This window comes from Natator depressus, chromosome 15 (genome assembly GCF_965152275.1).
Source record: "Natator depressus isolate rNatDep1 chromosome 15, rNatDep2.hap1, whole genome shotgun sequence".
In the NCBI taxonomy this organism is placed as follows: Eukaryota; Metazoa; Chordata; order Testudines; family Cheloniidae; genus Natator; species Natator depressus.
The window spans coordinates 747,898-762,108 of NC_134248.1; positions in this window are offsets into that span (position 1 = coordinate 747,898).

The window sequence follows — 14,211 nt, forward strand, 5'->3', positions numbered from 1 at the left end:
AAGTTAAGGGCCTGGGCATTCGTTTTATAGACTCTTTAAACTTCTTGCCCATGAGGCTTAGCAAGCTCCCGCAGGTGATGGGTTTGAAGGTTGCAGAGGGTGTTTCCCACATTTTTAAAAACATTTTAGAAAACCAAAATTACGTGGGGCCTATGCCCGGGGTGGAGCACTATGGCGTAGACAGCATGATGCCCAGGGAGAAAGCAGAATTTCTTGACTGGTATCGGGACAACAGATATGAGACGTTTTGTTGGATCATATTAAAGAAGTTCTGTATTAAAATCACAAATGAGTTTGATTCCCCATAGTTTAAATTCCAGGGTATTACTAATTAAGAGGTCTCTTGGTTTTTGGTACTGTTTCTCTCCCTCTGTATGTGAAACTTGCAAGCTGCTAATTGCATTAGTACATTCTAAGACAGAGTCTGTTCTCAAAGCAATTCACAGAGAGAGACTCAAAGCAATACTCTAACAACAGACACAGCACCCAGAGACTCCCCGCCCTTTTGTTGTATTAACAACTGTGATTAAAATAGAGATAGAGGATGGATGTGGATGGATGCTTGGTGTGGATAAGAACTGAATGATCAGGGAGGTGCCAGCCTAAGAATCCAGTGTCCATCGGCTGAAGAAGGCGTCAAGTGGAAATAACCAGAGGACCCCGGAGGGCAGACTGGAATCCACCCAACAGCCTCAAGAATGGGAGAACCAAAGAACAAGATAACATCTAGCAGCACGGAGCCGTCAGGAATGTGCTATCTGCTGATTGATTCAGCAACAGCATGATGAAGCAATTCCCATAGACTGGCATAGGAAGAAATTCCTATAAAAATAGACTCTAAAAAAGTGAGAACTTTGGGGTCTGATTCTGCAAACCAACTTCCAGGAGCATCAGATGAGCATCTGACAAGGCCCTGCTCCCTCCTCATGTCCAGGCCACCTGGCCAGTGGCTTGGCATGAGCAACTCTAAGGCTGGTAACTATGATAACAACCTTGCAGAACCTGTGTGTGTGTGTGTGTGTGTATGAATGAATGAGTGAAGAAATATGAGATTGAATGGAATGTTATAGCTATAACTAACTGCTTACTATGATTCTTTCTGTATTCACAATAAATGTGGTATTTTGCCTTTTTCCCTTTAATAAGATCCTGCTGGTTTTTAATTTATTGGTACAACATTTTGGTGGAGAATTGCGAAAGGGGGAATATTGGTAAAAAACCTCAGTTATTGTAAATATTGGTGTGCACACCGCCAGCTCTAGTGAGCTAGGCATTTCTATTAGGTTAACCAGACCTGCTGGCCTCCGAGAAGGTAGCAGGGGACCTGCTGGCCTCCGAGAAGGTAGCAGGAAAAACAGATTAAACCGGACCTGCTGGCCTCCGAGAAGGTAGCAGGGGACCTGCTGGCCTCCGAGAAGGTAGCAGGAAAAACAGATTAAACCGGACCTGCTGGCCTCCAAGAAGGTAGCAGGGGACCTGCTGGCCTCCGAGAAGGTAGCAGGAAAAACAGATTAAACCGGACCTGCTGGCCTCTGAGAAGGTAGCAGGGGACCTGCTGGCCTCCGAGAAGGTAGCAGGGAAAACAGATTAAACCAGACCTGCTGGCCTCCGAGAAGGTAGCAGGGGACCTGCTGGCCTCCGAGAAGGTAGTAGGGAAGAACAGGTTAACCGGACCTGCTGGCCTCCGAGAAGGTAGCAGGGAGAAATAGGTTAACCAGACCTGCTGGCCTCCGGGAAGGTAGCAGGGGACCTGCTGGCCTCCGGGAAGGTAGCAGGGGAAAAACGCATAGATTAAGCTATGATTTCAGAATCTAGGCTGTGTCACTTGCTAAGTAATACCAGCAGTGACAAAGAGATTGAAATATCCATGTTAAGATGTTTAAAAGAAAACAGGGTAAGCCAGTACCAGAGGGAGGAATGGAGTCAGAAGGAACTCCAACCTCACCTTTTGTTAAAGAAATTACACCTTTTAAACAAAACCTTCAAAAATTTGGGCACAGTCCTTGGACTAAACAAGCCCTAGCTGATGTCTGCACTATTTCGGACCTGGAGGATAGATTGGCTCAGTATATCCTCATATACAAACCTTCTAGTGCTGCCAAAAGAGATGCAGCAGCAATTTGGTTGTTGTGTGAGGCATGTAAGGATTCTTCCCTCCGCTTGTCTTCATGTAAAGAGGAAAAGGCACAAACGGAAAAGGGAGCAGACAATTGGAAGGTGCTGGCTACAAATACCCAAAGCCAGCTGAAAATAGTGAAAGAGGCACTCCAGGAATACAAAAAGAGTGAAAAAGTTAACTCTGCAGAGGCTGGAGGGAGGCAGCTAAAGGGGGAGAAGGTCCTATGTACGGCACCCCCAGGCATAATTACAAAGAGAAAAGAGAGTAAAAAAAAAGTTAACTCTGCAGAGGCTGGAGGGAATTAAGCAGCTAAACTTTGTGAAAATGTTAAAAAGGAAAAGTGTTAGAGAAAGAGCATTCTTGGTTTCTTTGCAGCCATTCTGAGGGAAAAATGGGCCCTTTTCCAAAGGAATGTCTGTAAATTAGCCAGGCAAAAATAAACTATCTGATTAAAATCATTTGACTGGACAATTTAGTCAAATTTGCTAAAAGAACATAAGGGGGTTCTATTGGAACTTAACTGCCTCAAATGTATAAAGGGAATGTAAGATGTAAAAAAACCAGAGCAGTGTGGAAGGGATGTTAAAGAAAATGTGTATGTATCTATCTCTGTGTGTGTAAATATGTAAAGTTCTAAGGACCAGTTGGTTTTGTTTTTGTTTTAAATAATGCCACTAAAAATCCATTTGACTCTTTAATTCAAAGTTGCAAAACTGACAGACCTTTTTGCTAGACACAGGTAATTAGTGTTGTTTGGCTTTGGGATTTGGCATTTAACCCTTAAAAGGTAACTCAATGCTTTACAAAATTTAAAATGTTTTTAAGTTGTGGCTGCAGCAGTGCAGTCAAAATCAGGAGAATATAAAAAAAAAAATTCTGGATTCTTTTTGTTTGTTTGTTTTTGTAACAAAATAGCAGATGAGAGTTGTAGTACAAAAAAAAAAATTAAAGACAGTGCCCCTCTGAAGCAACAGCAGGGGTGAGGTGCACAAAACAAAAAGAAGCAATGTTAGAAACACTGAGTCTTAAAATGGCTCTGAGTAATCAGACTGTCACTTTGATAAAGGTACATGAAACCTCTGTAAGCAAAAAAAGAAATAGTGACACCTTATGTAAAAATGGATCTGGATAATGTTATAGAAGTTAAACTATGGAAGGAATGTGCATTTGCCCCAGAACATGTGCAGGGTATATTGTAGAAGGGGCAAAAGAAATGCAAACATACCATGCTACTTAATTAAAATGCTATTAGGGCTCCAAAGGGAGCCACAATAGGTTGGGTTTTCTTTTTCAGATTGCTGTGTGTTTTGGAAGCAGAAGTTAAAAGTAATCAAAACTCTGGTGAAAGTTGATGGTGTCCCTTTTAGTGAGCTGCTGATGGCTTTAAATCCAAAAGCAGGAAGCTTCTGTGAAAATGCAAATTACCTAAATGATAAAGGAAGGAAAGAATTAGCAGCACAAAGGAGCTGCAGATAAAGGACATACCTGGTCAGCAAACAAATTGTCTAAATAAAAGGCATGGGATAACAAGATAATTTTAATAAATTTAATGATAATAAGTATCCCTGTAACAATGTATAGTGTGTATGATTTTTGGAAAAACCCTTTAACGTCGTATGGTAATGATGCTTCTCAGTTATTACCTGTAAATAAAACTTAAAGCTTAACACAGCAGGAAAAACATTATTAACTTGGTCTGCAGTATAAGAAGGAAAACTCAGGGATTTAATGACTAAACAGTGGGATAATTTCCCCATAACCCTTAAAAGATAAAAGCCATTGAAACCTGGCCTGCCTATAGAACAAAAACAGGAAAATGTGGGGGCAATTCCTCTGTTTTGCCTGCAATCAGCAAGGGTATTTGTAAAAGAAATATTTTAAGCAATAATCTGCCACCCCAAAAGGGGTAGAAACATGTTCTTTTTGTCTTTCAGAAAATCAGGAAAAGCTAATGCCAGCTGAAAAGCAACCCAAAACCATGAATCTACTGTCACAATAGAAATTGTGTTTTGTGTTCTATGTTTTGTCTTGTGTTTTGTCTTGTTGCTAGCACTGTTGTGTGTTTAAAAAAAAAAAAAAATACTGAAGACCTGCAGGAACTTAAAAATAAATTAAGCTTTCTGTCCCAGCTACAGGACAGCCTGATACAAAAACAAGTACATGCCAACGTAGACTTGGTCCAAATTGGTCTGGGTAACCTAAAAGCCCGATGGAATCTTTGGCAATGGCTTAATACTACCACATGGCTTATGCATAAGAAAAAAAAAAATTAGAAATAGGAAACTACACAGCCATAGCTATGGGATGCACTGAAATGCAGAAACTTGCACTAGCTACTTTGGAACACAAAATGTTCTGGGTCATATTGGGAAATATTAAGGTTTGATGCATTTGTTAAAAAAGAAAGAGATCATTGTTTGACACTTATCAATATGAATGGATTCAATATGTTTCCAGTATTGTAAAACCAGACTTGTTAATGGGAGAAATTGTTGTCAAAATTGCACACCAACAGTCCCTGGAGGCAAAGGTATTGAAGGTTAGCCCACTCCCCATATTACACATGGGATCCTTCTGGCTACCCTGGACCTTGAGCCAGTGGGCTGGGGAGGGAGGGAAGCTATTGGACACTAGAGGTTGTACCGAATGGACTCCTCAAAAGTGGGTGTGCCTCACCTTGCCTGTTGCCCCAGAACCTTGTAGTAAAGATACATCACTAGGATCATGTATGTGGCATGAATTGGAATCACAAACTCAAATTGCCTCACAGTACCTTCTCTTGAATTGGCTACATAGAAAGTGACACTGACGATTATAAATCTTAGTGTCAAAAGGGGGATTATGTTGGATCATATTAAAGAAGTTCTGTATTAAAATCACAAATGAGTTTGATTCCCCATAGTTTAAATTCCAGGGTATTACTAATTAAGAGGTCTCTTGGTTTTTGGTACTGTTTCTCTCCCTCTGTATGTGAAACTTGCAAGCTGCTAATTGCATTAGTACATTCTAAGACAGAGTCTGTTCTCAAAGCAATTCACAGAGAGAGACTCAAAGCAATACTCTAACAACAGACACAGCACCCAGAGACTCCCCGCCCTTTTGTTGTATTAACAACTGTGATTAAAATAGAGATAGAGGATGGATGTGGATGGATGCTTGGTGTGGATAAGAACTGAATGATCAGGGAGGTGCCAGCCTAAGAATCCAGTGTCCATCGGCTGAAGAAGGCGTCAAGTGGAAATAACCAGAGGACCCCGGAGGGCAGACTGGAATCCACCCAACAGCCTCAAGAATGGGAGAACCAAAGAACAAGATAACATCTAGCAGCACGGAGCCGTCAGGAATGTGCTATCTGCTGATTGATTCAGCAACAGCATGATGAAGCAATTCCCATAGACTGGCATAGGAAGAAATTCCTATAAAAATAGACTCTAAAAAAGTGAGAACTTTGGGGTCTGATTCTGCAAACCAACTTCCAGGAGCATCAGATGAGCATCTGACAAGGCCCTGCTCCCTCCTCATGTCCAGGCCACCTGGCCAGTGGCTTGGCATGAGCAACTCTAAGGCTGGTAACTATGATAACAACCTTGCAGAACCTGTGTGTGTGTGTGTGTGTGTATGAATGAATGAGTGAAGAAATATGAGATTGAATGGAATGTTATAGCTATAACTAACTGCTTACTATGATTCTTTCTGTATTCACAATAAATGTGGTATTTTGCCTTTTTCCCTTTAATAAGATCCTGCTGGTTTTTAATTTATTGGTATAACAGTTTGACTTGCAGAAAGAGCTCACATATTACTGTCAGCAGGAGGTCAAAATTTTGACACGGGCTTGCATCCTGTACAGAGAAGAAATCATGAAAATGACAGAGATGGGAGATATTGTCGAGAGAGGCCCTGGTAAATTCACAGAGGTAAAATTGTATATAGATACTTTCCGGTACATAACGCTGGCATCTGACTGCATGGCTATGTACAGGTTTATGTTTTTATAGCCTAACATAGTAGCTCATCTCCCTCCAGACAACTATCACAGGCAGAAAAAGAGATATTTGACCCTCTCTATTCAATGGCTGAAAGAAAATATATAGGCATGCTTTATAGGATGGGGAATTACGGGTAGGACCCTACTTTCTAGACAGTTATGCCATCGTTAATGGGGTATGCACGGCCTTTGAGTTTAATGGGTGTTTTTTCAGGGCTGTGTCACCTGTTATTGTGGGAAAGCACGGAACCCTATGACAAGGACAACTTTTGGGTTTCTTTGTTACAAGACGCAGCTCAAGGCCGACTATCTGAAAAGACTTGGTTATGTAGTGAGGAGCCTCTGGGAGCACGAGGGGGGTGATGATAGAAACAGACAGGGCAAGTGCAGATTTCTTAAACAAAGCCCAGTTACCCCAGCCTCTCGTGCCTAGGGATGCTCTTTCTGGGGGGAGGACGAACGCTTCCGCCTATATTACAAACCTAACCCCCGTGGAAAAAATCCACTGTTATGATTTTACCAGCTTGTACCCTTTCGTAAACAAAACCAAAGACTACCCTATCGGACACCCTGATATAGGTCATGATAAATTTGGACTCCTCGCAAATTATTTTGGAATTGCGAAAGTTAAAGTGTGCCCTCCAAGAGGCCTCTTTTTCTCGTTGTTACCTGTCAGAGTGGGCGGCAAACTTATGTTCCCACTATGCCGAACCTGTGTGGAAACTGAGCAGTGGGAGACGTGCAACCATACTGACGAGGAGAGGGCCATACTGGGGACTTGGTGCACGGTGGAATTGAACGCGGCCGTAGCTAAGGGGTACACGGTGGCTAAAATCTATGAAATCTGGCATTTTGAAGGAAAAGCTGAAAAACTCTTTTCAGAGCACATAAAATAACACCTCCTCCAAAAACAAGAGGTTTCCAGGTATCCCAGCTGGTGCACAGATGAAGAAATACAAAATAAGTATGTTAATGATTTCTACAGAAAGAAGGCGTGAGTTAACGCCAACATGAGATCAAGTTGAACCCCACTAAGCGCCAAATGGCTAAACTGTTTTTAAATTCTCTGTGGGGTAAATTTGGCCAAAGAACAAACCTACCCAATACCAGCATCATGAGAGAACCTGATGAACTCTTTCAGTATCTGTTTCCCCCCAATTACAAGGTTTCATCCTGCAAGTTTATTGATGATGAACCAGTGTGTCTTGGAAGCACGCAAAAGACTTTCTGGGGAATTTTCTAAATCAGACTCTGTGTGAGAGTCACCACCACCCTGCAGCTCAGATTCCGCCTCCGCATTCTCAGACACACGAGCTGGATAGTCTCCAATAGGGGGCATCTCTTTTTGTTTTTTTCTCCTCATCACCTCTTTAGCCTTTTAAAAATATTTTACAGCGACCCTGGCCCATCACTTTTGGGCAGCCATCTGTTTATCCCCTGTGACGAAGCAGGACTGTTCTTAATGTTTCCTCTGAATATTGTGGGAGTGCCTCAGTTTCCCCTATGCAGTTCTTAAGTATCTAGGGGGTGGGATAAGGGTGTATGATCGTTGCAGAGCCCTAGAGGGCAGGTGTGTGCAGGGGTCTGGACATAGACAATGGCCAACACCCTGTTTCCTGGCAACTGATGGCCTGGCCCTTCCCCACTGCAAGGTGAGAGCTAAAGGGGTTGGAGAACAAAGGAATCAGGTGACCTCCTGGCCCGGGAAAGGGACAAAGCCCGGAGGAGGAGGGGCTGGAGAGAGTTGCCGTTTGGGGCTGGCTGGGGACATGGAGTGAAGTGCAGACTTGGTTGTCTGGCACACTGCCTCCAAAATAGACCCGGCTGAGGGGTCCGGTTCTCTGCACCTACAAGCTCTGTGTTAGACCATGTTCCTGTCGTCTAATAAACCTTCTGTTTTACTGGCTGGCTGAGAGTCACATCTGACTGCGGAGTTGGGGGGGCAGGACCCTCTGGCTTCCCCCGGACCCCGCCTGGGCGGACTCGCTGTGGGAAGCGCATGGAGGGGCAGAGGATGCTGAATGCTCCGAGGTCAGACCCAGGAAGGGGGAAGCCATGTGAGCTGTATGTCCTGCAGACAGGCTGCTCACAGAGAGGAGACTTCCCCAGAGTCCTGCCTGGCTTCGTAGGGAGCAGTTCCACAGCATCGCCCGGGGACTCCGTGACATCCCCCAAATGCTGTCCCCCCTTTTGTTTATGCCTTAGCTGATGTGTACCCTTGAGGATGATCCTTTTACCCAGACCCTTTTCCATGATTAGTCACACCTGCTCAGAGCCACCCTCTGGAAAAATTGAAGTATTTTTCAGAAAGTCACCTGCAAGAGCTTTTTACATTTTGGATACAGTTTCCAGTCCTCCTCCTTTCTTTTAGAACCCCTGCGGACACAGCGCCCACCAGCTTTCTGAATGAAGCGTCATATTTTCCCAAATCTTTTTAGAATACCAAAGAGCTGTGCCGAGCTCCTTGTGTTGGGAGAATGATTCGTAATAATTTTCATATACTTCATAAGGAGATACCCCAGCATCGCAGGAGCTTTCAGTCCTTGGTTTTTTATTCACAACCCCCTAAAGCATGTGCTCCGGGTTAGTGAATGTGTGTGTTTTCCTTCACATTCACAACCCCTAAAGCACATGCTCTGGGTTTGGGAATGTGTGTGTTTTCAATCACAGTTTTCTCAGGGTTTGGTGCGGTGTTCGAGGAACTGGAGTTGTGTTTGCGTGGTTACTTTTTACCAGAGTCTTTTGTTTTGTCCTTGGGTTAGATGTACACGAGCTTTGGACTGCCCTGATGACTTGTCTGGGCTCTTGTGCTGTTTTGGGTTGGCTTTGTTGTTGTTAAAGGTCTCAGAGCAGATTTCTGGTTCTTTGGCAGTTCTGATGAAGGTGCCCTGTCGCTCTGACTACAGCATTGTCAGGAGAGCTGCCCGTGCCTGATTATGAAAAACAGAGAAGTTCCAATTTAGCATCAAATAAACATTTTACAAAACTTAATTTTACCATCTTTCTCACCCACACCTATGTATTTGCTTAAAATACATAACCTCATTAAATATCCAAACCAATAAGCAAAATATATTTACTGGGCTTCATCCATCCATCAGCCGTTGATGCTGGTGAATTTTCCTTTTCAGGAGTCTCTTTCCTTTTTCTTTTAAACTTGTTTACCCTCTGGTCTAAGGACCTCTCATGTTTTGACCGTACCACGGAGCAGACAACATTATTATTATAAAACACATGAAACTGTCTTGTAAACTTAAAAAATAAAATACTCATTAGGGTGTTTTTCTATTTAAAAAGTCATAGCTTTAAAACGAAATAATCCATTTCAGTCTGTACAACAAACATAGGTTTTGGTTTATTTCTACCACTAGTGTTTCTCTAAAACCTAGACATTTTTAATACAAGCATATTTTTCCACCATGCACCCAAAAACAAAGTGTGCAATAAAATACTTTTTAAATCCCCCACCATAACTATGTCTTGCATAGGCCCCCTGAATGACCAACAACAATGTAAACACTAATTAATTTTAAAACAACCCATTTTAAAAAACACATCACATTTTGCAGAGTAAAAAAACCCCTGTTCGTTTGAAACACATCAGACCAACAGTCTGCAACCATATACTTTAAAACTCCCCACTACTATATCTTGCACAGATCTCAACTCACAATTTAAATTTTAAAACTAATTAAAAAACATTTTAAAACACACACACGCTTTTATAAGCCAATTGCAGAAAGTTACCTTCCACCACAGGGTAAAGGGATGCTGGCACATGGTTATTCTGTTTTCCCCCCTGTGTATTTGGGCCTTTGGATTAAAGAAGAAGCAAAATGTTTAGTTAGTATTATTCCCTATGCAATCTGTGTTATACCTGGAGTTTTTTAATTTAACAATATTAAGCACAACTATAGTTAAAAATGGGGTTTTACCTGGCCCCGGTGAAAGGCAGCTTGAAGTTGCTATTTCCATGCTAAACAGATCACACTGCAATAAAGATAGGTACCATTATTTAGTAACAGGTTTCAGAGCGGTAGCCGTGTTAGTCTGTACCAGTAAAAACAACGAGGAGTCCTTGTGGCACCTTAGAGACTAACAAATTTATTTGGGCATAGCTTTTGTGGGATATAACCCACTCCATCAGATGCATGGAGTGGAAAATACAGTAAGCAGGAATAAATATACAGCACATAAAAAGATGGGAGTTGCCTTACCGGGGGGGGGGGGGGGTCAGTGCTAATGAGGCCAATTCAGTTAGCATGGATGTGGCCCATTCTCAACAGTTGACAAGAAGGGGTGAATATCAACAAAGGGAAAATTACTTTTTTTAGTGCTAACAAGGCCAATTTTGTCCTCACCCACAACTATTTCAGATTTGGGGATGATTTATACCTTCAAGTCAGTAGCACTGCTATGGGTACCCGCATGGCCCCACAGTATGCCAACATTTTTATGGCTGACTTAGAACAACGCTTCCTCAGCTCTCGTCCCCTAGCGCCCCTACTCTACTTGTGCTACACTGATGACATCTTCATCATCTGGACCCATGGAAAAGAAGCCCTTGAGGAATTCCACCTGGATTTCAACAATTTCCACTCCACCATCTATCTCAGCCTGGATCAGTCCACACAAGAGATCCACTTCCTGAACACTATAGTACAAATAAACGATGGTCACATAAACACCACCCTATACCGGAAACCTACTGACCGCTAGACTTACCTACATGCCTCCAGCTTTCATCTTGACCACATCACATGATCCATTGTCTACAGGCAAGCCCTCAGATACAACCGCATTTGCTCCAATCCCTCAGACAGAGACAAACACCTACAGTATCTCTATCAGGCGTTCTTAAAACTACAATACCCACCTGGGGAAGTGAAGAAACAGATTGACAGAGCCAGAAGGGTACCCAGAAGTCACCTACTATAGGACAGGCCCAACAAAGTAACAGAACACCACTAGCCATCACCTATAGCCCCCAACTAAAACCTTTCCAGTGCATCATCAAGGATCTACAACCTATCCTGAAGGACAACCCATCACTCTCACAGACCTTGGGAGACAGGCCAGTCCTCGCTTACAGACAGCCCCCCAACCTGAAGCAAATACTCACCAGCAACTACACACCACACAACAGAAACACTAACCCAGTAACCAACCCCTGCAACAAACCCCGTTGCCAACTCTGTCCGCATATCTATTCAGGGGACACCATCATAGGACCTAACCACACCAGCCACACCATCAAGGGCTTGTTCACTTGCACATCTACCAACGTGATATATGCCATCATGTGCCAGCCATGCCCCTCTGCCATGTACATTGGCCAAACCGGACAGCCTCTATGCAAAAGAATAAATGGACACAAATCAGACATCAAGAACTGTAACATTCAAAAACCAGTATGAGAGCACTTCAATCTCCCTGGACACAGTCAATAATAGACTTAAAAGTCACCATTCTTCAACAAAAAAAACTTCAAAAACAGACTTCAGCGAGAAACTGCACAACTGGAATTAATTTGCAAACTTGACAACATCAAATTAGGCCAGAATAAAGACTGGGAGTGGCTGGGTCACTACAAAAAATAATTTTCCCTCTGTTGATACTCACACCTTCTTGTCAACTGCTGGGAATGGACCACATCCACCCTAATTGAATTGGCCTCGCTAGCACTGACCGCCCCACTTTGTAAGGCAACTCCCATCTTTTCATGTGCTATATATTTATTCCTGCTTACTGTATTTTCCACTCCATGCATCTGATGAAGTGGGCTATATCCCATGAAAGCTTATGCCCAAATAAATTTGTTAATCTCTAAGATGCCACAAGGACTCCTCGTTGTTTTTATTATTTAGTAAGGACAGCATGGACAAAGAGTGACATTATATAATATATATTTTCCGACTTAAAAACAAGCAGCATACATCGTTTTGCAGTCCAGCAGCTATTCTGTTCAAGATAGTTTCTGCTGAAAGAGGACAGTCTCCCAAAAAACTGAGGTTTTTATACCATCCTAACTCTTTGTTTCAGAGTCTGTAGTTAGCAGGTTGATTCGATCACTTACAACTGTGAATTAATAGATACTTAAGGAAATTAGGCACCCCTCCCCAAAGTTCCCTTTTGTGATCTGAGGGGTGGGGGAATTAAGTTGTCTGCACAACTGGGCTGCTTTTGGCTTTTTTTTTTTTTTTAGTTAAAATACATTTTTCTGTTTCAATGAAAAAACAGAGCAATGTAGGGCCTTCTTATAGTATTAAACAGTAAATCACCATACACAACAATCCTTAATGCTACTGATATCAATGAATGTCTTGTTTGTTTGTTTTTTAAACATGTTTCTTTCATGCTTAAAGTTTTGGATTGTTTAGAAATAAAATGGATGTATCACAACCATAGTAAAAAGAAAAGGAGGACTTGTGGCACCTTAGAGACTAACAAATTTATTTGAGCATAAGCTTTTGTGAGCTACAGCTCAGAATGCATTCGATGAAGTGAGCTGTAGCTCACGAAAGCTTATGCTCAAATAAATTGGTTAGTCTCTAAGGTGCCACAAGTACTCCCGTTCTTTTTGCGAATACAGACTAACATGGCTGCTACTCTGAAACCATAGTAAACACCATACGAACACCCATGGCTTTTAAATGTTTCTACAGCAAATGCTTATTCTATAAAAGTATAGTGGAGGTTTGTGAACCCTTGAAACATTTCAGTTTGGGGTTAGACCCTTGTTTATTTTTTAAATATATTATTGTAATGACTTTGAATTGCTAGAAAGGGTGACCCATAGCGTTCAACCAGCTGCTGGGTTATATTTAAACTGTCCAATAGCGTTCTACAAACTCCTGTGGTAATATTTAAATTGTCCCATAGAGTTCTACCAACTCCTGGGGTTTTCTTTCATTTGCTATTAATCAGAGCTCACCATCCAAACCCACCTCCTGTACACCCATCAAAACTTCATTACCGATCATGAATATGTTTAACCCTGATGGCAACAAGAGGAAGTAATCACATCTAGACCTACAGACTCAGTACAGTCACCCTCGCTATTCAGTGGGGGTGTGGTTAAACCATCAGCTCAACAGCGTGAGTCAGCTCTGTTCTGTTCAAACACATCTCAAACATCCCTGTTTTATAGAGAAGCCTCTTTTTTTGGCTTTCATTTTAAACACATTTTGTTGCGGGGGAGAGCGGGTTCCTCACAAGATTCTACTACACACATTTCAGCTTTTTGCTGTAAATGGGTCTTTTTTACACAAAGACACAAGAGCTAGTTTCTCACAAACTATTTTTTTATTTAAAAGACATACGGCCATTGAAAACAAACCAAGATGCACCATCAAAACTTTTATCTTACTTAAGGGCCACACAGACCTTCTAACAGAAACACAGATAGTCACAAAGCCCTTTTCAATAGATATTTTTATTTACAGCTACCAAGTTTTATATCGTATATTTGTCCCCTCACCATTCTCTTAATCCTTTTAGATTTCATACAAATAGTCTTTTTCTTAGCAGGGTTCTGTAACTTTTTGTGCAGACCAGATGGTCAATATAACGCTGTAAGCAGGCATCTTCCTGTCTGGTCATTTTCTTTAAAACACTGTCAGGCTCTCAACCGAATAGTACAACATTTACCAAGGTCACCCCTTGTGCTAAATTTTCTTGGGTTAGCCACAGACATTGCAAAGCACAACCTATGGCAATAACAGTGTTTAATAAGCTTTCCAAACACAGGTCAGCGCACAGGTCCCAGAGCTTGCAGTTTATATCCTCCGTTTATATCAGCCCTCACAATCTTCAGAAAGCTTTTCCCTAAGGCAGTGATTAAGGACAGCATAAATAGCAACACGTACAATAGACCGCATGACTTTCTTATGCTCTTGATGTGGCACTGGCTCAGTTAGTTCCATGCCAAGCCTCCTCCTTAAATCTGCATAGCCGTCATCCTCGGCGTCCTCATCAGTGATTTGTACTGGCGTTGAGCAAAAACAGGACGGGCCCGGTTCATCTTCGTTGTCTGACGCAATGCTGTCCAGGGCCTCTGGGTCCTCTACAAAGGCATCGTTGAGCTGTCGAGAGATTTTCAGAA